Below are 19,710 nucleotides of genomic sequence, written 5' to 3' on the forward strand. Positions count from 1 at the left end.
GAGACCTCTCAGTGTTGCTGATCGGACCAAAGGGCTCACAATATGGTGGCAGCCATATTAGCATATGTAGTGGGCTTCATTTTGCCAGTCCCCCAGATGCTCGCACCTCAGTTGACGATTTGGGATGCTGTAGCATGACCATATTTACAGGGATCTATGCTGGTATGTCATTCCCCTTAAAGGAGTAGTGTCATGAAGACAACCTATGCTCTAATGACAGCCGTCTGGGTGATCATCTGATCGCCGCAGGTCTAGCTACTGGAAGCTATGTTTGGCCATACAGAGCAAATTCCGTATTAGATATCAGCCATTCAAATAAAAGGGGCAACCATGTAATATATGGAAGGGCCAGATCTGCCAAAGCAGGAGCCACTCTTACTTGACCCAGAGTGGCTCTTCGCTCTGGGTCATAACGGGGGGTCCCCAGTGTGAAGGACCTCTTCTCTGAAGTCAATATAGTTCAGATGGTTAATTTTCATTGTCTTCATGAGAAAACCCCTTTAAGGACCCAGTGATGACAGATTTCTCCTTCGTAAGTAGCACAATGTGGTTGAGAAGAGTCTCACCATGTTGATGCTGGATGTGCATCAAGGTGGAAACGGTGCTCAACGTGCTTATACTGAGGCTCACAAATGAATGTTATTTTTGACTGCTTCCATAAAAAAATTTTTTTCTTAAAGTGGACCTGTCACCTCTCCTGACATGTCTATTTTTAGTAAATTCTTGGATTCCCCATGAATTAACAATTCTGGAGCATCTTTTCTTACTCTATGTTGTGCCGTTTCTATGTTATCCCTCCTAGAAACTTATAATAAACTGACCACTGGGTGTTACCATTCCACTTGTCAAAGGGGTGTGTCCCTACAGTCTCAATCTGTCAGCACTGATTGGACATTGTCAGTCTATGTAAAAACACACCCCCAACTGGTAACACCCAGTTGTCAATTTATTCCTAAATTTATAACTGAGAAATGGCACAACACAAAATTTTAAGAAAAGTTGCTCCAGAATTGTTATTTTATGGGGAATACAATTATTTACTAAAACAGACATGTCAGGAGAGGTGACAGGTCCCCTTAATTACTAAATTGTCTAAAATGTTCTCACACATCGCCAATACATATAAAAATGAGCTTTGATATAAACCTTATAGATCAATTTCACCTATGAAGAATATTTTTGATTATTTTTTCATTTACACGGGACAATCATTAAATGAACACTCAAAATACTTCGTATGAACAGTGTTAAGTTAATCTGAGCCGCTCGTAAAGACTTGATAGCAATAACTGGCTACTTTGAACATCTTCCTAGTGTTTTTTTCCCCTCGCAACGCACAAGGCCATGCACTGTTGAGTTCACCCGTCAGCAGCTTGCTGTATCGATTTGATGAATTCCATGCGGTGTAACGAGAGTTGCTTCAACTGACATCTCCTTTCGCTTTGTATCAGCTCAGATTTTGCGTTATTGATCTAGGCCATCCAAACTGTTCATCTTACTGCCCATCCATTATTGGAATTGTGCTTCTTCAAGCTCCGACACATTTTAATGATCTTTTTGGATACCACTTCAAAGTGTGCGCCGGGAAGTAGACCGGCCTGTGCAAAGGACAAAGTATATAGGAAGAGGTTTTAAAGTAAAGATCTATGTTAACCCCTCAACTGACCTGTGGCCATATAAATAACATTAAATCCCATGTGAAACTATAAGGAAGATAGCAAAGAAGTGGAACATTGACAAAATGTTATTGATCTCATAAATCACAATCCTACATAGGTATGGGTTCTGAAATAAGAACTAAAATTAGTTTTATTTTTCTAAACTTTTCGTTCGTACATACTGATAAAGTTCCTCAAACATGTTGTGAAAAGGAGCTGGAGTTTTCTTCCGGATACAGAACGTAGATGCGTTTCACCATTGGGCCTGTAGGTAACGCGACAACCAACAAACTAAATATGGATTACTGGAAATTTTTGGCAGTCTATAGCAGAGAAGGACTGACCATAGGGGCAATAGTACAGTCCACGAAGGCCTATGGCCATGAATCTGCTCCTGGTCTATGGGACAAATTAATAATTGAGTAGGTTAAAAGGGGGACCTGTCCTATTGCCTAATTGATCAGCTCTTTTTTGGGCCTTGAGGCTAAAAAATGTAATAAAATGCGCTCAGATTGGTTGTCACTCCATTTCCTTCTTGTCAATGCACAGAAATTGAGTACATTTGTGGTCAGTGATTATGTTACTCTCTAGGGTATACAGATGACTTTTAAAGGGCTTATCCACAAATATTTTTTTTAGCAGGGGCTGCAAATGAAATAAACAAAAAAAAAAACAATACTTACCTATCCTTGGCCCTCGGCGATCCAGCGCTGAGGCTCTGGCGGCAGTCCCGGTGGTTATATAAATGCATGTAGCATGTGACCGCTGTAGCCAATCAGAGGGCTCAGCGGGGCTCGGCGGCCATATGTTGTATTTCTGGCATTATGCTAGAGATACGATTCGTCAGCAGTGGTTACATGCAACGTGCATGTAAATAACCACCGGAAGTGCCGCCGCAGCCCTGGATTGCCGGGGGCAAGGATAGGTAAGTATTGCTTTTTTGGTTTATTTATTTCTTTTGCAGTCCCAGTAATCCCTTCAACTATTGTCTCACCTAAAAAGTTTGTCTTCATATAACCAAAAGGTCCATTATAAATCTAATAAATATATGAAAACTGTCAAAAACTTAAAAAAAAAAATCATATTAAAGATTGTATATTGAATTTGTATCTTTTCAATAGAGCGATGTGAGGGCTTATTTTTTGCAGGTGGAGTTGTAGTTTCTATTGGTAGCATTTAAAGTACCATATAATGTACTGGGAAACTGAAATAAAAATCTTTGCGGGCTGAAATTGGGAAAAAAATTTGATTCCTTGATAGTTTTTGGGGTTTCGGTTTTACGGCTTTTACGGCTTTTACGGCTCTGTAGTTTTTATCGGTACCATCTTTTGGTACATACAACATTTTGATCACTTTTTATAAAAAAAATAAATTGAGAGCTAAGTTGACAAAAAAAAAGCGATTTTGGCTGGTTTTATTTTTTTCTTTTTTACGTCGTTCACCGTGCACGTTAAATAATGCTATATTGTAACAGTTCAAACTTTTGCGACACCAATTTTGTTTATTTTTGACATTACTTTAGAGGAAAAATTGGAGTTTTTGGCATTTTTAATTTTTTTAATTTTTTTTCACGACTAAAAATTTAATTTCACTTTTTTTACACAGTTTATTAGCCCCCCTAGGGGACTTGGATCAGCGATCGTATATTGTCATTTTTACTGGCTTCTGTTAAGGCAAAGTGAAGGCAGCCCTGGGGGCCTTTATTAGGCCCCTGGGCTGCTATCACAACCATCATCACCCCCCCCATCTCATTGCGGGTGGGGGGGTGAGCTGTTGGAGGTGACCGCCTCCCTCTTTTCAACACCTCAGATGCTGCGGTCGCGATTGACCTTAGCATTTGATGGGTTAAACAGCCAGGAACAGCGCGATCGCTGTTCCCGGCTGTTAGTCCCGGGTGTCAGCTGTAAAACACTGCTGACACCCGCGGCGCATGAAGCGCACTCAGCGCGTGAGCACGCTCCATACATCACCGCCCCAGGACCAGGATGCACAAAGGGGTTAAACTTATACCATGCTATACCTCACTGATGGAACTCATTTGTCATTGTAGACTTAGGACCAAGGTCAAAAAAATTCAGATATGAGCTTAAATATCATCTCTTTAGCCAAACAGCCGTCACAGAGCGATTTACATCTCCCCATTCCAATACCAATGAACATAACCTCTCCAATTGACCTTGTTAAAAATGCAGCTCTTTCAGAAATGACGGCCGTGCCTCATAAAGCTGCAAATGCTTTAGGATGGGTAATAATGCAACCTGTTTACATTATTATCGCATATTCCACATGCAGTTTAGATTAATTGGCGAATGAATAAATTAAATAGTAAAGTTCCTGTTTAGAGTAATCGCCTTGTGTCATTAAGACTTTATGATGTCATAAAATCTCCACAGAAATGCCTTAATAATAAATGACATGCCGGCGTAAACCGCTAAATTACAACCTGTTTTATACGGCCTGGCTGTTCCGCCTGTTAATGTATTTTACTTTATTCTTTCTTTTGTATATTGCTAGATATTATGTTTGGATTAGCTGGATTGATTTTCCGATATTCTATCCCTGTAAAGTTTGCTAGGATCATTGCAAACCATTTGACATCAGTGTTTTTCCATCGGTAGTGATTTTATTATTTCGATACACCATTGTTGTTTTTAGTTTGCCTATAATATGAATTGTTTGTAGTCTTTTATATTAATGCATGGCTTACAGTTTGGTTCTTTGATATTAACTTTAATGAAAGGGACACTCTGGCCAAAACTAAACTTTCCCATGTGCTCCATTATGGTATTCCTTGTGTCAGTCTCTCACCTGTAATTTATCACTATATATCAGACTAGGGTGGTTGCTTAGCCGCAGTGTGAATCCGGCTTGGTGACACGCTTTTTCTACTTGGGTCTATGTAGATCTATGTGTCACCCCCACAGGCTTCAGCAGTTCCTGTACCACTCTAGTTTTGGGCAGGGGGGGGACAAAAACTTCTATCATCAGCTACCAATGATACTTAGACAGGTCCTGCCAGGTATAATGTAGAAGAATATAGTGCAGCCTCCCTGTCTGTATAATTGTGGTTTCTCAGCTTATTTAGGAGAATAAAGAGAGAATTATAATCACAGTGTCCCCCAGCATGCAGAAATGGTATGGTCTTTAGCTGGTCATGTGATGCTGTGCTGAAGCATCAAAGGATTGATAGCAAAGCAGAGAGGAAGAGAAAGCCGTAGAAATCTAAGAATCATGATGTGGTCTTTTTTAAAGCACAGACAAGGTTCAAAAATTAGTACAGTATACATAAATGAAGTGTAGAATGTGGTATATAGTTAAGTGGGGAACGCAGGCATGAAAAGTTGTATTTCCACTGGAGGTCTTCTTGAAGAAGCACTATGGTAGAATTAGAGTATTCATATAATTACCATTTGCCACCAACTTTTGAGTTTGACGCGTCCTCAAAAATCCTATGTCAACCAAATATCCTCCAAAGGAGTTTACCTATGATTAACTTTAATGACATTTAGATCCATGTGGATCAGGCAGCAGGGACCATCACAGGTCTTAAGGAAGATCAGGTCTTGGTCTTGACCAGGACCATAGTTTCAACACATTGGTGGTCACTCATGTCTGGTCTTTTTCCATAAATGTAAATAGAAGTTAAAGGAATCGACAACTAAGACTGGTCCCCAGAGTCAATGGAGATTGTCAGTCCTGCATGGTCACTCTCCATGAAAAGGAATGGTAGTAATGGAAACTTATTTAGGAAATCACTATTACCTCCCACCATAACTCCCATTCAATAAGGGTTGACACTGTATGCAGAGGGATCAAGATCAGGACCTGTTTGTTCTCTAATTTGATGGGTTCACAGCCAGAGGTGGATTGATTATTTGGGAATTTTCTACAGTTCCCGAGGTTCCAGGGCTATTTGGTGCCCACAGCCCCTTAGTCTGTTACAGAACTCCTTAAAGGGGTATCACAATAATAGCCCTCTATGGAATATCCAGAGGATGTGTGCCATATCCCCCATTGATGATGTCATACAAGTTAGAACAGCCCATTCAAATTGAGATGTGTCTAGCTGCTGAAATAAATAATACAAATTTACATGTGCTCATGACATTAACAACAATTTGAGTTTCAGTGTTATTCTTTCTACTGTAAAGAGGAGCAGGAAGTTGTAACCATAGTCAGCCATTTTGGAGTCTGTCTTTAGTCACTCAGTCACCCATCTTCATTCAAGTATACACAGACTCTTTCCTGCTCTCTCTTCCCCTCTATAAAGCTTCTGTGCTTTCTTTGCCTGCTTACATTAGTACACAAGGGTAAGGCACTCCTACAATGAATTAGAAATGCTTACATGACATCCTATATGCATCATGAGGGACATGAATGTAAACTCCTACTGACTAGGGTTTGTACTTTTACCAATGGAGGTCACAGCTGTACATATGGTGGTAACTGTATAATCAGCCAGAACTTCTATTATATGGAATATCCATTTCTGTAAAATATTTATAGTGCTGCAAGTTTACTGCTGGATTTGTGTGCGTGCTGTGCGGAATTAATGTCTGGAGGTGACATTGTACAGTCCTTGATATATGCAAGTGAGTATTGACCAGATGATATTAACAAGCGCTGAAACTGTGCTGCAAAGCGATACCCTCCCTGGCTTCCTTCTTTATTTGTATTTTGTAATAGATGAGAAAAGAAGGGTCCTGGAAATGAGATGGCATAAAAATTGACCCACTTACGATACCTGAACAAGTTTCGAAAGCAGCAGAGTGAATGTGATTCAACTCCCACGCGCTCAAACTTTTAATGTGTCTTGAAAAAAATTCTACTTAATTAATATTTCCCATTTTCAGGCTTAGAGAATGTAGAGCATTTTAATTCTCCCTCCCCCAATCTAAGAAATGTAATGTATAAAAATTGGTATTAAAGGGGGTGTCTAATTAGTGTATCACCTGTCCATATACTGTATTGGATGTCATAGAGGGTGGTCTACTTCTGAGGACCCTCTCTATCAGCCTCAAGACATAGCCATTTCAAAGAGCTTCGACTCCCACTCTGGAGGACTATGTATTACATGGTCGCCCATTCATTTGAATGGGGATCGTGTAATACCACATTTCTCCTGCAGAGGCTGCTATAGGAAAAATGTGTTCAAAAAAGAAATATTTACATACCTGTTATCGCTGCATCCATAAAAGTCCAAACTATTATAATATAATGTTATTTAACCCGCACAGTGAACGCTGGAAAAACAAAATGCATTTATTTGGTCACCTTAGCTCCACGGAAAAAAATAAAAAAGTTATGACTGTGGCAACTTTTTTTAACAAATAGATTTATGTTTGTAAAAGTGGTCAAACACAAAAAAACCTATATAAATTTGGTAACGCCACAGTCAGATCAACCCATAGAATAAAGTTAACGTCATTTTTACACATTTAGCACGATGATCTCCGTAAAAACGAAACATAAAAAAAACTAAATTGCTGTTTTTTTGCCCATTTCACCCCACAAACATTTTGTCTTTTAGTTTCCCAGTACATTATATGTTAAATTAAATGGTTCCACGAAAAACTACAACTCGTCCCTTTAAAAATAAACCCTCAAACGGCTATGTCGACGGGAAAATAAAAATAGTTATGGCTTTTGGAAGACGGGTTAAGGGTAAAAACAGCATGTTAACATAAGCCAGGTGAGATTTATTGCAAAAACACTGGCAAAAAGCAAAAACGAAGCATAAAATACAATGTCAATAGAAAACACTGCCTATAACATTTATATGTGTATTGTTTCGAGCAGCGAGAGAGTAATCGGTAACTGTAATACCCCGTATTGCTGTTTTGAAATCATTTCCACCTTAACTGTGAATTGTTATGGTCCTAAATGGAATTAAAGTCCATATTTTATGAGATCCCACAAACCCAAAAGGGACCTGTTTTAGGAGGCTTCTGTTGGTAAAGAAGACGTAATAACTCTTCTAATATGAGATGTGTTAAACAAAATGTTTCTTTTTGTAAGAACAGGAGTAACGTTATATCATCTATCAATGTTCCCAGACTGGTTTTCTGTTCCATTATATAGCCGAGAAATTTAACATGGCATATAACAACATGGCAGACCCTTTAAAGCATCTTATAGCTGCAATAAATATGTTATTCTATACATTAGCTGACAGAGTGAGACGAAATATGATATCATATTCGGTTAGACGTATTACTGTGAGTGCTTACTTAGCGGAATATGGAGAGAAAATATGGTTTCTTGTACCAATTGCTATCTACGGGAAAACAAAAAGATCTCGTCGAAACATTAAATGTGATGGGATTTAGTGGCTGAAAGGTCTGGTGAAGAAGAAGAACTTTCACCCGGTACTGCTTTTATGTAATAACTCTTTATAAGTGTGAATAATGCTCTTAAAATGTATTCGGGATTAACAGTCTCCTCACTTCTCCCTTATCCACTTCTCCATCGTCTTCTTTTTCTTCGATCATCTTCTTCGCCATAACTTTTGCATATTCATTTTTATCCGGTCAAATAAGGAAAATGTATTTGGGATCAGCAATGGCGAACAATCGGCTTGTCCATTGTCTCCTTTTCCATCCTCTTCTTCACCATGACTTTTGCATCTTCATCTCCATCACTATCTTCTACAGTATCAGCAGCTTCATCTTCATCATCCGCAGCTACTCCAGTCACCTGTAAAAATTGTTCTACTTGTTCAGTTTCATATCCATAAAAGAAAATAATATTTTAGTTATCGTTGGAAGAGATTTTCGCATTCGTTTGTAAGGGCAATGGCTGAATGAGCAAGAAAAATGACAACTGCGTTTCCAAGACATGTAAAATGTGCGCAGCGCAGAGATCACTTTACTTACACGTCCTCATCAGCTTCTCTGTTGTCTTTATTTCTTTTATTTTGTCTCCATCATCTTCTCCATATTCATTTTCATCTTGATCTCCATCATGATCTTCCACCGCACCAGCAGCCTCATGTTCAGCACCAGTAGCTTCTTGCAAAGCGGAATTCCGGTCTGATATGAAAATTGTTTTTCCTGTTCAATATTATATCCATAGAGGATAATATTATGGTATTTAGTGCTGGAAAAGATATTTTGATTATTTTGTCAGGACACTTTCATCACCCAACTATTTATAGCAAGTCATACCAAGTATACTAACCAGTAGGGGGCAATAATGAGAACACACACATTGCCTTTCTTAGGCAAACATGCTCAGCACTTCCTCCTATCAAATTCCTACTTTTCATTCATCCTTCATCATCTTCTTCATCATACCTTCTCCATATTCATTTTAATCTCCCCTCCATTATTAGCTTCTACCGCATCAACAGCTTCATCTTCAGCATCAGTAGCTTCTGTTAGAGAAAATGTCGCCTCTCCTGATGTGTCTGTTTTGGAAAATACTTGTGTTCCCCTTGAAATAACAATTCAAGAGCATCTTTTTTTAGAACTCTACGTTGTGCCGTTCCTCTGTTATTCCTCCCAGAAATGTATGAATAAATTACCACTCCCTCTGTCAAAGGGGCGTGTCCCTATACAGTCTCACTCTGTCAGCACTCATTGGACAGTGTCCGTCTGTGTAGGGACACACACCCAACTGGTAACATCCAGTTGTCAATTTATTCATACATTTCAAGGAGGAATAACAGAGGAACGGCACAACGTAGAGTTCTAAGAAAAGGTGTTCCAGAATTGTAATTTCAAGGGGAATACAATTATTTACTCAAACAGAAATGTCAGGAAAGAAGACAAGTCCTCTTTAAATAGCCAAACTAAAATTGGAAATAAAAAGAGACACGGCGCCACATGGTGCAAAGTAAAAGCAGGATGGGGCAGAGGAACAACCTTGTTTAAGACACCGCTCACCTGGCCCAAGAACACACGGATAGTGGTGGTAATGAAGCTGCTGCTGCCAAGTCCAAAACACAACAAATAGAATTTGTTGTCCCAAAAATATTTTCAAAAAAATATAAAAATAGGACCATCGGCGCTGCACGGTAGGACAGAAGATTAAACGATTAGATGACCATCATAGAAATGTTTAATGAAGGGCTACGCGTTTCGACACCGAACTGGTGTCTTCATCAGGCCAGTACAAACTGTGCAAGAACATCATACATTTATATACATACTGGGAGTCAAAGAAGAACCGCCAAAACACAGCAGGTCAAAGGTCACAGGTCAGATACAATACAAATTTAAACACATAAAAGAAAAAACAATAACAATAGCTAAAAATAAGATGTGATAACACCACATCAGACACAAGGTGCATATGTTAATAAATGAACGCTAGAACATTAGAGACATTGGCCGAAAAAAACCAATACGGCTTGACCTGCCGATTTTGTATGAAACAAAACATTAATAAAACTTTACCTAAGTGGTCCCAATCGTAACCACAGCGGTAGATAGTTGATACTTATCTATATTGGACATTACTTATAATTGAAAAGTACACTCACATTGCTGGATTACAATGCCGCTAGAGTGGCGTCCCCGGTTGCCTAGCAACCCGGGCAGCACTGAAGCCGGAAGTACGTGCTGAGAAACAGACTGTACCGCAAAGACTTGGAGGTAAGTGACACTAAAGAATGTAATAATTACACAAAAGAATGTAATAATTACACAAAAGAATGTAATAATTACACTATCACATGTGTTGGGAATCCCTTACAAAAAGCAGAGGGATTCACAATAGATTGTAGTATAGCATTTTGAAATACAAAGATATACTAATACGCGTCCCTAGTTGCCTAGCAACCTGGCCGACGCAGAGAATCCTAAAGTGGCAAAAGGAGCACAGCGTGGTGCCGCATGTGACCCAAGGGAATTGAAGAGCAAGATTCCTCATATGTTGCTGGCTATATTTTACAAAATGATATAGTGTATGTGCAAAATACCTACCGTGCAGCGCCGATGGTCCTCTTTAAATAGCAACCCAGTTCCGATATGAACGTTTTTCCTCACCCAACTCTTTTTGGAAAGTAAAAAAAGTACACTACCCAGTAGGGGGCAATAATGAGCACATAATACACACACACTCTCACTCACTCTCTTCTCCTTTGTATATAGTTTGGTAGGTCTGTACATTTTCCATCTCCTGAGCAGATAATTTCTCTCTTCAGAACAAGTTTTGTTTAATAGCACCAGACTGTTTAATGAAGCAAAGTTTTAACACCTTTTGATCGGTGCTGTAATTAATCTGAACTCTGCGGTGACACGTCGGTAACAGGAGGATTTGAAGGCTAAAGCTTGCTGCTCAGTTCTCAGCCACTTGTTCTAAAATAATTTATTAGAACAGTTTCTGTTGTACCATCAAATCTAATTAAATAGCAAAAAGTTAAAACAAAATTGTAAAAATCTTCGCTTTCAATTATTTTTCAAAGTTTCTATTACTGTCTTTTTGCTTAACCCAAACCTGGACCATAGACGCTGATTGACTTTAGAAGATATTATCAGCCTTTGAGTACAAATGTTGAGCAGTACTCAAAAGGGTGTCCTGGATTTGAAAAATTTTGCTTTTTTTTCAAGAATTAGTGCCAGTCTTATAAGCTACTATTTTATATTAAACTTATTCAATACTGCAATACCAGACACAACCTATGGACAAGAGTGGCGCTATTTCAGGAAATAAAAAGTAGATCCTTTTTATTATCCTGGATAATCCCTTTAAGGGGACTGCCTAGGAATATGTAATATGGCTTCTACTAGATTACCTAGTATAAACTCTGGTAATTTTTGGAATCTGAGCCCTGATCTTGTGGACCATGACTACAGGGGGGCTATTTGGGTACATATGTCTCATCCATAGACATGGGATACATTTGTGGGGTTGTACGTGCCTATCCCTTTTAATATGAATAAGATATAAAACCAAACATCGTATCCAACGGTCATGGGACAAAATTTCAACAGAGTCTATATTATGCTTTGCTCCATCCAGGTCAACTTACAGTCTTCGTAGTATACAAATGAAACCGTTCAATGACAAATTCAGCTCTGCCACTTCCATACAAAGAGACGCATTCATACACATGTATATTTAATTTACCAAAGTATTCCAAAAACACAAACATTGGGGGAGATGTGTCAATAGTGTTGCAGGATGCCTGAATTTCCGAGTCTGGAAAAATTGTGGCAAATTTAAAAATATGGCGCACCCGGTATAGTATGTTTTGGGGGCAACTCGCAAGGTATGTTAAAGCCTTTTTCCCATGTTGACTTACGTACATATAGACCAATAAGGCTGATCTACCCATAGACCAATAATTTGCCCCAAAAAATGGAAATTGTTGAGGTAGGGCTAGAAATTGTCTAAACATATAATAAATTTGGTACACTCCATGTTATTCAATTTTTTGTACAATTTTCATCAGAATTTTGGCACCCTCTCCCCCATTGACTGTGATACTGATACATCACCTTATAGACGTTACCATTGATTCATATATTCACTGAATGACTGTGACACAGAGAATATTCCTTTTGTTTAAATGGAGTGACCTTGTTCTCGAGGCGTCTTACCGCTGCCAAATCGTCCGGCGGAGAGAAGTTACTGAGTAATTAATACCCTGGAACATATTCCTTTCAGCAGTGGAAGGATTTACCAGTATGCAGTGTATGGGCATAAAAAGCATTCTGCCCAACACATGCTACATATTTTCAGCCTCCTCGTTTTCGTTTTTTTATTTTTTTTCTCTTTTCCAATTTGCAATCCACCGAAATGTATTCAGGTGTAAAGAAAAGTATAAATCACTTCTCACCAAACCCATAGAGTTCCACAATAAAGAAATAAATCACAAAGACTCCAAATGGAAATTAATATTTGAAGTATTTTTTTCTAGCATCTCAGTGAAAGCAATTGTACCAGGGTGAGGCGTCTGTAATATTAACCTTCTGTTATATGCCTTCATGCAACTTTTACTAACTACATAAATATCCCTTTAATCCAGCATGCCATGGATCCAAAATTCCTATAGGTTGGCATTGGTTTCCGGGATAAAGCCACTTGATTGGAAAGGAAAGACTGGGCAGAGGAACTAGCATGTTTATGCATTGCACAGACAGCCCATTAATTTCAGCGGAGACTGTGTAATGCTTTATTTCCCCTGTGGTGGCGCTGGAGGTAAATTTAATACTTTCTGCTGTTCCAGAGATTACAGCTGATCACTTAGATCCCAGTAGTGGACACCCACTTTCTGGGACCCTTCTAACAAAAAGTGATCATCCAAAAAGGACAACCCCTTTATAAAAAGTATTATTTACTTTTCTATGCCTATCTGCTTATCCAGAATAGTTAATAATTTTCAATGATCGCCAAAGTGTAGTCAGCAGCACCAAAAAGGATCGATCTGCTTCAAAGACGTACCAGAACATGTCACATAATTCGCCTTGGTACTGCTGCTTGCCAATAGGGAACACTAAATGGAACCGCCACATGGTCTCATTGGTGTACATGTCGGGTATCATTCTATTTAGAAGCAATAGTAAGCATGACAAAATATGTCCTTTATATAAAGTGACACGGCTGGGTTTGTTGAGCCTTGTTCTGCATACATAAATGTAGCTCACATAATGAACCTCATACATAGAGATCAAGGTAAGCAGATCTTTCTTGGCCAGTGTCTCCAAGACCCAATATAAGAAGTACACTTGGGAAAAACTTAAAAGGACTTGTCCCGTTTTCACAAATCCTCCTCAAATCAAAGCTGTCCTGCCGATCATCAGATCGCTGCAGGTCTGACTGCTGTATCCCCTAGCAACCAGCTGATGTCGCCAGGGTAAGCTACTAATGGTGACATAGCTGGGGACATGTAGTTTAACATAGTAGATACCCAATAAATAAAAAAAAACTATAAACCATATAATACATAGCTGAACACAGTCCGTCAGAGCAGAAGCTGTCCCTTATCCATTGTAGAGGGAGTGCCAAGTTGGAGGCCCTCCTCTATAATGTCTACATTATTTAATAGGCTATCAACACAACCCTTTTGGGCCAGGATCTCACACACACACACACACACACTCACACACACACACACACACACACACACACACACACACACACACACACACATACACAGTTTTGATATAGTTTTTATGGCTCAGTTTTTTTAGACAAATACAGAGGTGAACACAAAAGCAAGGAGATCCATCAGTGTTTTCTTTATGTCTTTCCAAACTTTTGGGTCCCATTCTGGCTCAGGCTAAAAAACAGAGCCAAAAACTGCCACAAAAACGGATTAAAATAAAATTATAAATATAATGGGCATATGGAGTAATATTACCTGGTGCCCTCCAGTTGCCCCCTCTTCCGTGGATCCACCGTTTTAGGGTCCACAGTGCTTCTCAGACTGAGTCTACAACACTCCCTCTGTTAACGGATTGGACATAATTGCTTATGTGAGCAACTCTGACCAATCGAGAACAGTGGGAGCGTCTCAGACTCCTAGTCTAAGGCCTCATGCACACGACCGTAGCCGTGTGCACGGCCGTGATTTTCGGGTCGGCCGGCTGCGGACTGTCAGCCGCGAGTCACCCGCAAATCGCGGGACATGCACATGGCCGCTGCCATTATTTTCAATGAGCCCGGACCGCAGAACATGGCCGTAATAAGACAGGTCCGTTCTTTTTGCGGTGCGGGCTCGCGGGCCATGCACGGACCGTAAAAACTACGTTCATAGAAATGAATGGGGCTGCAATTCTCCCGTGGATTTTCGGCGGAATTGCGGCCGCAAAAACACGTTTGTGTGAATGGGGCCTAAGAAGTGCTGTGGCCATTTTGGGACAGCACAGAGGGGACCCGAAAATGGTGGATCCACGGCAGAGGGGCACAACTGGAGGACATCGGATATTCTTACTCATAATACACACATCATATTTAAAATGTTGTCTCGGGACCGGAAGGTCGCTTTAAGTTCTAGAGGGCCATGTTTCTTAAGGTCAACTTTAAAATTGTCATAAGGGGGAACCTCTTCATTGTTCCAATTTGTCTTAAGACCTATAATTTTCCTTGGAGAATCCTCTATGTTGGGTTTATTGCTTGTTCAAATTCTATAAGGCTGTAATCTAATTACCAGTAATAAGCAAATCAGTAATTAATATGTTTCAGAGATACATTTTTCCTAGTGATAATAATAATCACAATGTAAAAAAGCAAAAAATACAGAATATAATCTTTTTTTGAGCTTTGCCTGGTTTGCAGGAATACACTGTGCCCTTCAGTGAATACGTCTCTGTTGAGAGGATGGCACTGTCGGAGTTACAACATTGATTTATCATTTTATGGTTTGTGTTATAAAGACCCAGTTTATTAAATGCTACTTGAGCATAAGAAATAGATTCTTGGAGATCAGGTCAGCAAAAATTACTTTATGTTCGAGAGCTTCATCTGTGAATGCTTCATTCTCGTCAACATTTTTTTAATATTGTAGAATACAATTTTGCAACAATTATTGTAGGCGAAAAGCGTTTTCCATACATCTGGTAACAGTAAAAAACGGTGACACATAACGAACAATCGTGGGAGCCTCAGAGGATTAACGGTATTAAAGTTTTACATTCAAAATCTGTCCAACCTTGAACAATGGAAATTACATGCAATATTTCAAAAATTTTATTAAAGGAGAAGCTTCAGGCAACCCTGAAATTCCCACTGCACATATTGTTTTAGTATTAGATTTTCTCTGTTTATTTATTTTCTTCAGCTCCCCCTTAGGCTATGTTCACACGGAGTATTTTGGGGGAGGAATATCTGCATCAAAATTCCGTTTGGAACTTTGAGGCAGATATTCCTCTCCCTGCACGCCGATTTTCGCGGCGATTATCTCGCCGTTTTTCGCCCGCGGCCATTGAGCGCCGCGGGCATAAAACAGCGAGAAATACCCTTTCTCCTGCCTCCCATTGAAGTCAATGGGAGGTCGGAGGCGGAAGCGCCCGAAGATAGGGCATGTCGCTTCTTTTTCCCGCGAGGCAGTTTTACTGCTCGCGGGAAAAAGACGCCGACGCCTCCCATTGAAATCAATGGGAGGCGTTCTCGGGCCGTTTTTGCCGAGTTTTGCGACGCGGTTTCCACGTCAAAAAACTCGGCAAAATACCCCGTGTGAACACAGCCTTAATGTGTTCTGTAGGTAGTTTTAGTTCTGGTTACCTATCAACCACTTGTCCTGCTGTCTGGGTGACTACCCCTCCAGTACATTCAGTTAAAAATACTAAAAGATGAACAGAAAATTCTCACTGTGATACAAGAGACTTCCTCTCATGCTACACAGACTTGTTACAAAAACCTCATACTCAGACCGAACGTAGAGTACGTCCGTGTGACGGCCGTTAAAACAACGGCCGTCACATGAATGCATGTATTTCAATGGGGCCGTTCACACGGCCCTTGTTCCAACGGACCGTGTGAAGGGTCCGTTGAAAAATAGAACATGTCCTATTTTGTTCTGTTTTCATGGATCCCTCCATAGACTCAAGTCTATGGGGATCCGTGAAAACGGAACCTGCGTGGGGGCACCTCGGACGTGAAAAACTTCACGTTTTTCACGTTTGAGTTTCCCCACGTTTGTGTGAATCTGGCCTAAAGGACAGGAAGCATGATAATATTGCACGAGAAATTATGCGGTTTAAGGCCTACGTGGCTATATTACAGACCTATGTGGTAAGGATCAGTAATATGGCAGCCCATACTGTTCCTCTAATTTTACAAGTAGGCAAAATGTTTTTTTCTCACTAAGCCCGTGAGAATCCACAAGTAAACAAAAATGTGTATTATGGAGGTATTTCCATGAAAGGCACCATACGGAGGTGCCTTTGGGGGGCCATAGGGACTCTGTGTGCCGCCGTCCAGTCTCCATGCACATGTCTATGCTTTGTGCATCAGCCCTTAGTACAGTCAAGACATTGTGGCCCCATCACAGCGCCGCTTCTGTACATGTGGCTGTGCCTGGTACTGCAGCTCACACAAGCTCAGTCCTATTCACTCGAATGGATCTAAGTTGCAGTCGCATGGATAAGCCATCCATGTATATTCCTGGAAATTCCCTTTTCATACCATAGCTGGTTGAAAAAAATCATGATCACATTTCCTAGAACTGTTTCTTTAAGAAAAACTGTGGTAAAAGAATATGTATGTTACATGCGCTTTTACCGCTTTTGCCACGCGGTACTGATGCGACTAGCAGCTTATATCGCCATAGCCTTACACACAATTTTAATTTTAAATAAAATGACTTAAAAAATAAGTCATGAAGGATGAAGACGTCTTATTGGAGCTACAGAGAAGTTAAGCATTCTGAACACTTATGATGGGAGTGAAGAATACGCACGTCTCCTGTATTGTAGAGCTGTGGAGTAAGCCTGCGGCTTTGCTGTAGGTAGCATCACAATTGCAGAGCTGCAGTCAGTGTCATGCCAAGCTCAGATTTTATTATCCTAACCAATCACTGTCTCCATCAAGCAGAATGCGGAAAATTCTTAAATGATAGGGGGGATACAGATGAGAGAGATTGGAAGGTCTGGTCCTGTGGCTGTAAATATTCACCCTGCCGTTCTCGTTATTTCACTGTAATGTCTCGAATCTATTATAAATTATACACTATGTAGTGGTGAGATTGATCTCGCATTGATAAACGGGTCAATTTTTGAGTGGCGTTTGGGTAGACTTCATTTTGTAGCTTGGAAACATTAATCTTTGGCGCCAATGTGCATCTTATACATACGTTCACGTTTTTCCTCCGATTTTTGATTAATAGAGAGTAGATTGAGAAGGCAGGTGACACATTCAGCACTATTGCCGGTTCAATATTTCCGCTATTGTGTCTATTTACTTTCATAAGGCACAAAGTTGCAGGTAATAATTCACTTAAAGGAAAACTCCAATGTAAAGCATTTTTTTTCCCCCACAGATGAAGTCATCAGAAAATGGTGATTGTTTGCATATACTTTGCTTTATATTGTTGTGATTTTTGAGCTATATGATGTGTTTTCCTCTAGTCACAATAAAAGCTAAATTCTAAATTAAATATTCTGTTACAATTGTAGCATTTAGTTCACTTTGCCCCTACAAAATGCATAGGGGCAATATACCTGAGCGATATTTCCCATGATACGGACAATCCTATCATGGGAAATATTTTTTCATTGTCTATGGGGTTAAAATAATTGTTTTTAGGGTCAAAGAAGGTTTATGTTTATTTCAAATGTTAGGACCAGTAGACAACCCCTTACCCCATAAGAGGGTACCCCATTGATGAGCCAAAATCATTGAAAAAACTGTGCTGTCTAATTCACCGACAAGCTGGGTCCTCCAGAAGGCAAGCCGCTTCCACTCAATAGAGGTCCCGAACAGGAGACTCCCCTTATTAGATCCATACACCCTAACCGGGCATATGAATAAGGGAGGTCTAAAAAAGGCTAACCCCTTAACTTCTCAACAGAAGTCACGTTCCAGTATCACATAACTTCTACTCACTTCTATGGGATCTGTTGGTTAAACGTAGCCGTGGCTGCAACCGTTCCACATATTTCCGCATATTCCCACTTCAGACATTTAAGACCTAGTCACAGGTCCCACCTATTAAAAAAAAAAACAAAAAAAAAACAAGACTGTCTCCATAACTCCCTCATCTAATGGAGAGAAAAGCGTCCACCATCCCACTTAATCGTCTCCTCAATCCAGCCACTGCTGTTCAGCGGACCCCCCATTCAGTTGACAGGTGGGGTCTCAGAGGTGGCATTTAAGTGGAAATACCCATTTAAGTCATATCCATTTTTTGTATGTGATTGCATCACAACTATACGGGTGGGGAGATTGAGGAGGCCAGTAGCTTTTAGAGGCCCAAAGGTCCAATTGCCTCCTATGTGGAAACTAATACTATAAATGACGCGTACAGATTTTGCATTAGGGTCAAGGAACGTCAAGTCACTACTCTAGATTGTATTCCAATAATTTTACAGAATTTGTAGCTTAAACCGACACTATTTACCTGGTCAGATTACATGATCGTTCAGTAATATGTTTTGTTTTCCACTTTCAATTATATTTCAGTGGCAGTCAGATATTAAAACGTCGCTTTCCACAAAATAAACTGTTGTTTTTAAACTTGATGAGGAAAAATTCAAATAATTGCTTTAATATCCTGTGTTTTACGCACAACTTACTTTATAGTCCTTGTGGTCAATTACATCGGTCTTCTACTTATAATAAAGGAAAATATGCAGTGAGGCAGTAGGGTCACTTAGCGGGGCATAAAGGGCCATAAAGTGAAATAGACACTCAACTTAAAATCTGTAGTCATTCTCCCCGGGTCATCATTTATTCAGAGCTTAATGGTGTTTTGAGGGTTTCACGTAAAAAAGTCATCTTTCAAAATCACTATTTGACAGATTTCAGGTTTTACAACTATTTTCTCAGAGTTTAATATTCAACAAAAAAAAATGTGAGTGATTGAGTAGTAAATTAAAAAACAATTGTATCTGAATTCCTATGGGGGCCATTACTTCAAATGCAGTTCTCTCTTGATATACAGTAGACGATTTCTTAGTGATAAATGGTAGAAGAACTTATAGAGGAGAGTACAAGATAAATGATTCAGGGAAAACTCCGGCCAACACAAAAAAGAACCAATAAATATGTTGTGAGGATATCTCCATTTGCTTTAGGTGTTTTTCGAAAATTGGTCATAGATGACCTGATAGGTGATGGGGCTGAGAACTTGGCCATGTAAGGGAGTAGTTAAAAACAGAATCAAATAAACATCTAACAAGGAGAATTTCTAGAACGTGGGTAAATTTTCATTTTGTGAACTTGAAATTCGTTGAATTTTTCTTCTCAAAATAGAAAGTTGGAGATCACCTCTAAAGGTGTAAAGGTTGGTCTGATGTCTAACCATTTATTGGAGTTAGTCAGATGTCTACTTGTTAATGACTGCTCATAAGTTAGTCATAGACATGGGATTTTAATGGTGGATCCCACCAATTTGTCTCCCATTGAGGAAAACAGTGATCGGAGAGGTTGGATTTCCACACGA

General features: G+C 39.7%; 1 protein-coding gene across 2 annotated transcripts in view; it reads left to right on the forward strand.

Annotated features, from left to right (window-relative positions):
- The window catches only part of TSPAN9 (tetraspanin 9), a 365,810-nt gene that overhangs the window by 323,268 nt on the left and 22,832 nt on the right, over positions 1–19,710 (forward strand). The window lies entirely within an intron of this gene.

Source organism: Rhinoderma darwinii, chromosome 3 (assembly GCF_050947455.1).
Source record: "Rhinoderma darwinii isolate aRhiDar2 chromosome 3, aRhiDar2.hap1, whole genome shotgun sequence".
NCBI lineage: Eukaryota > Metazoa > Chordata > Amphibia > Anura > Rhinodermatidae > Rhinoderma > Rhinoderma darwinii.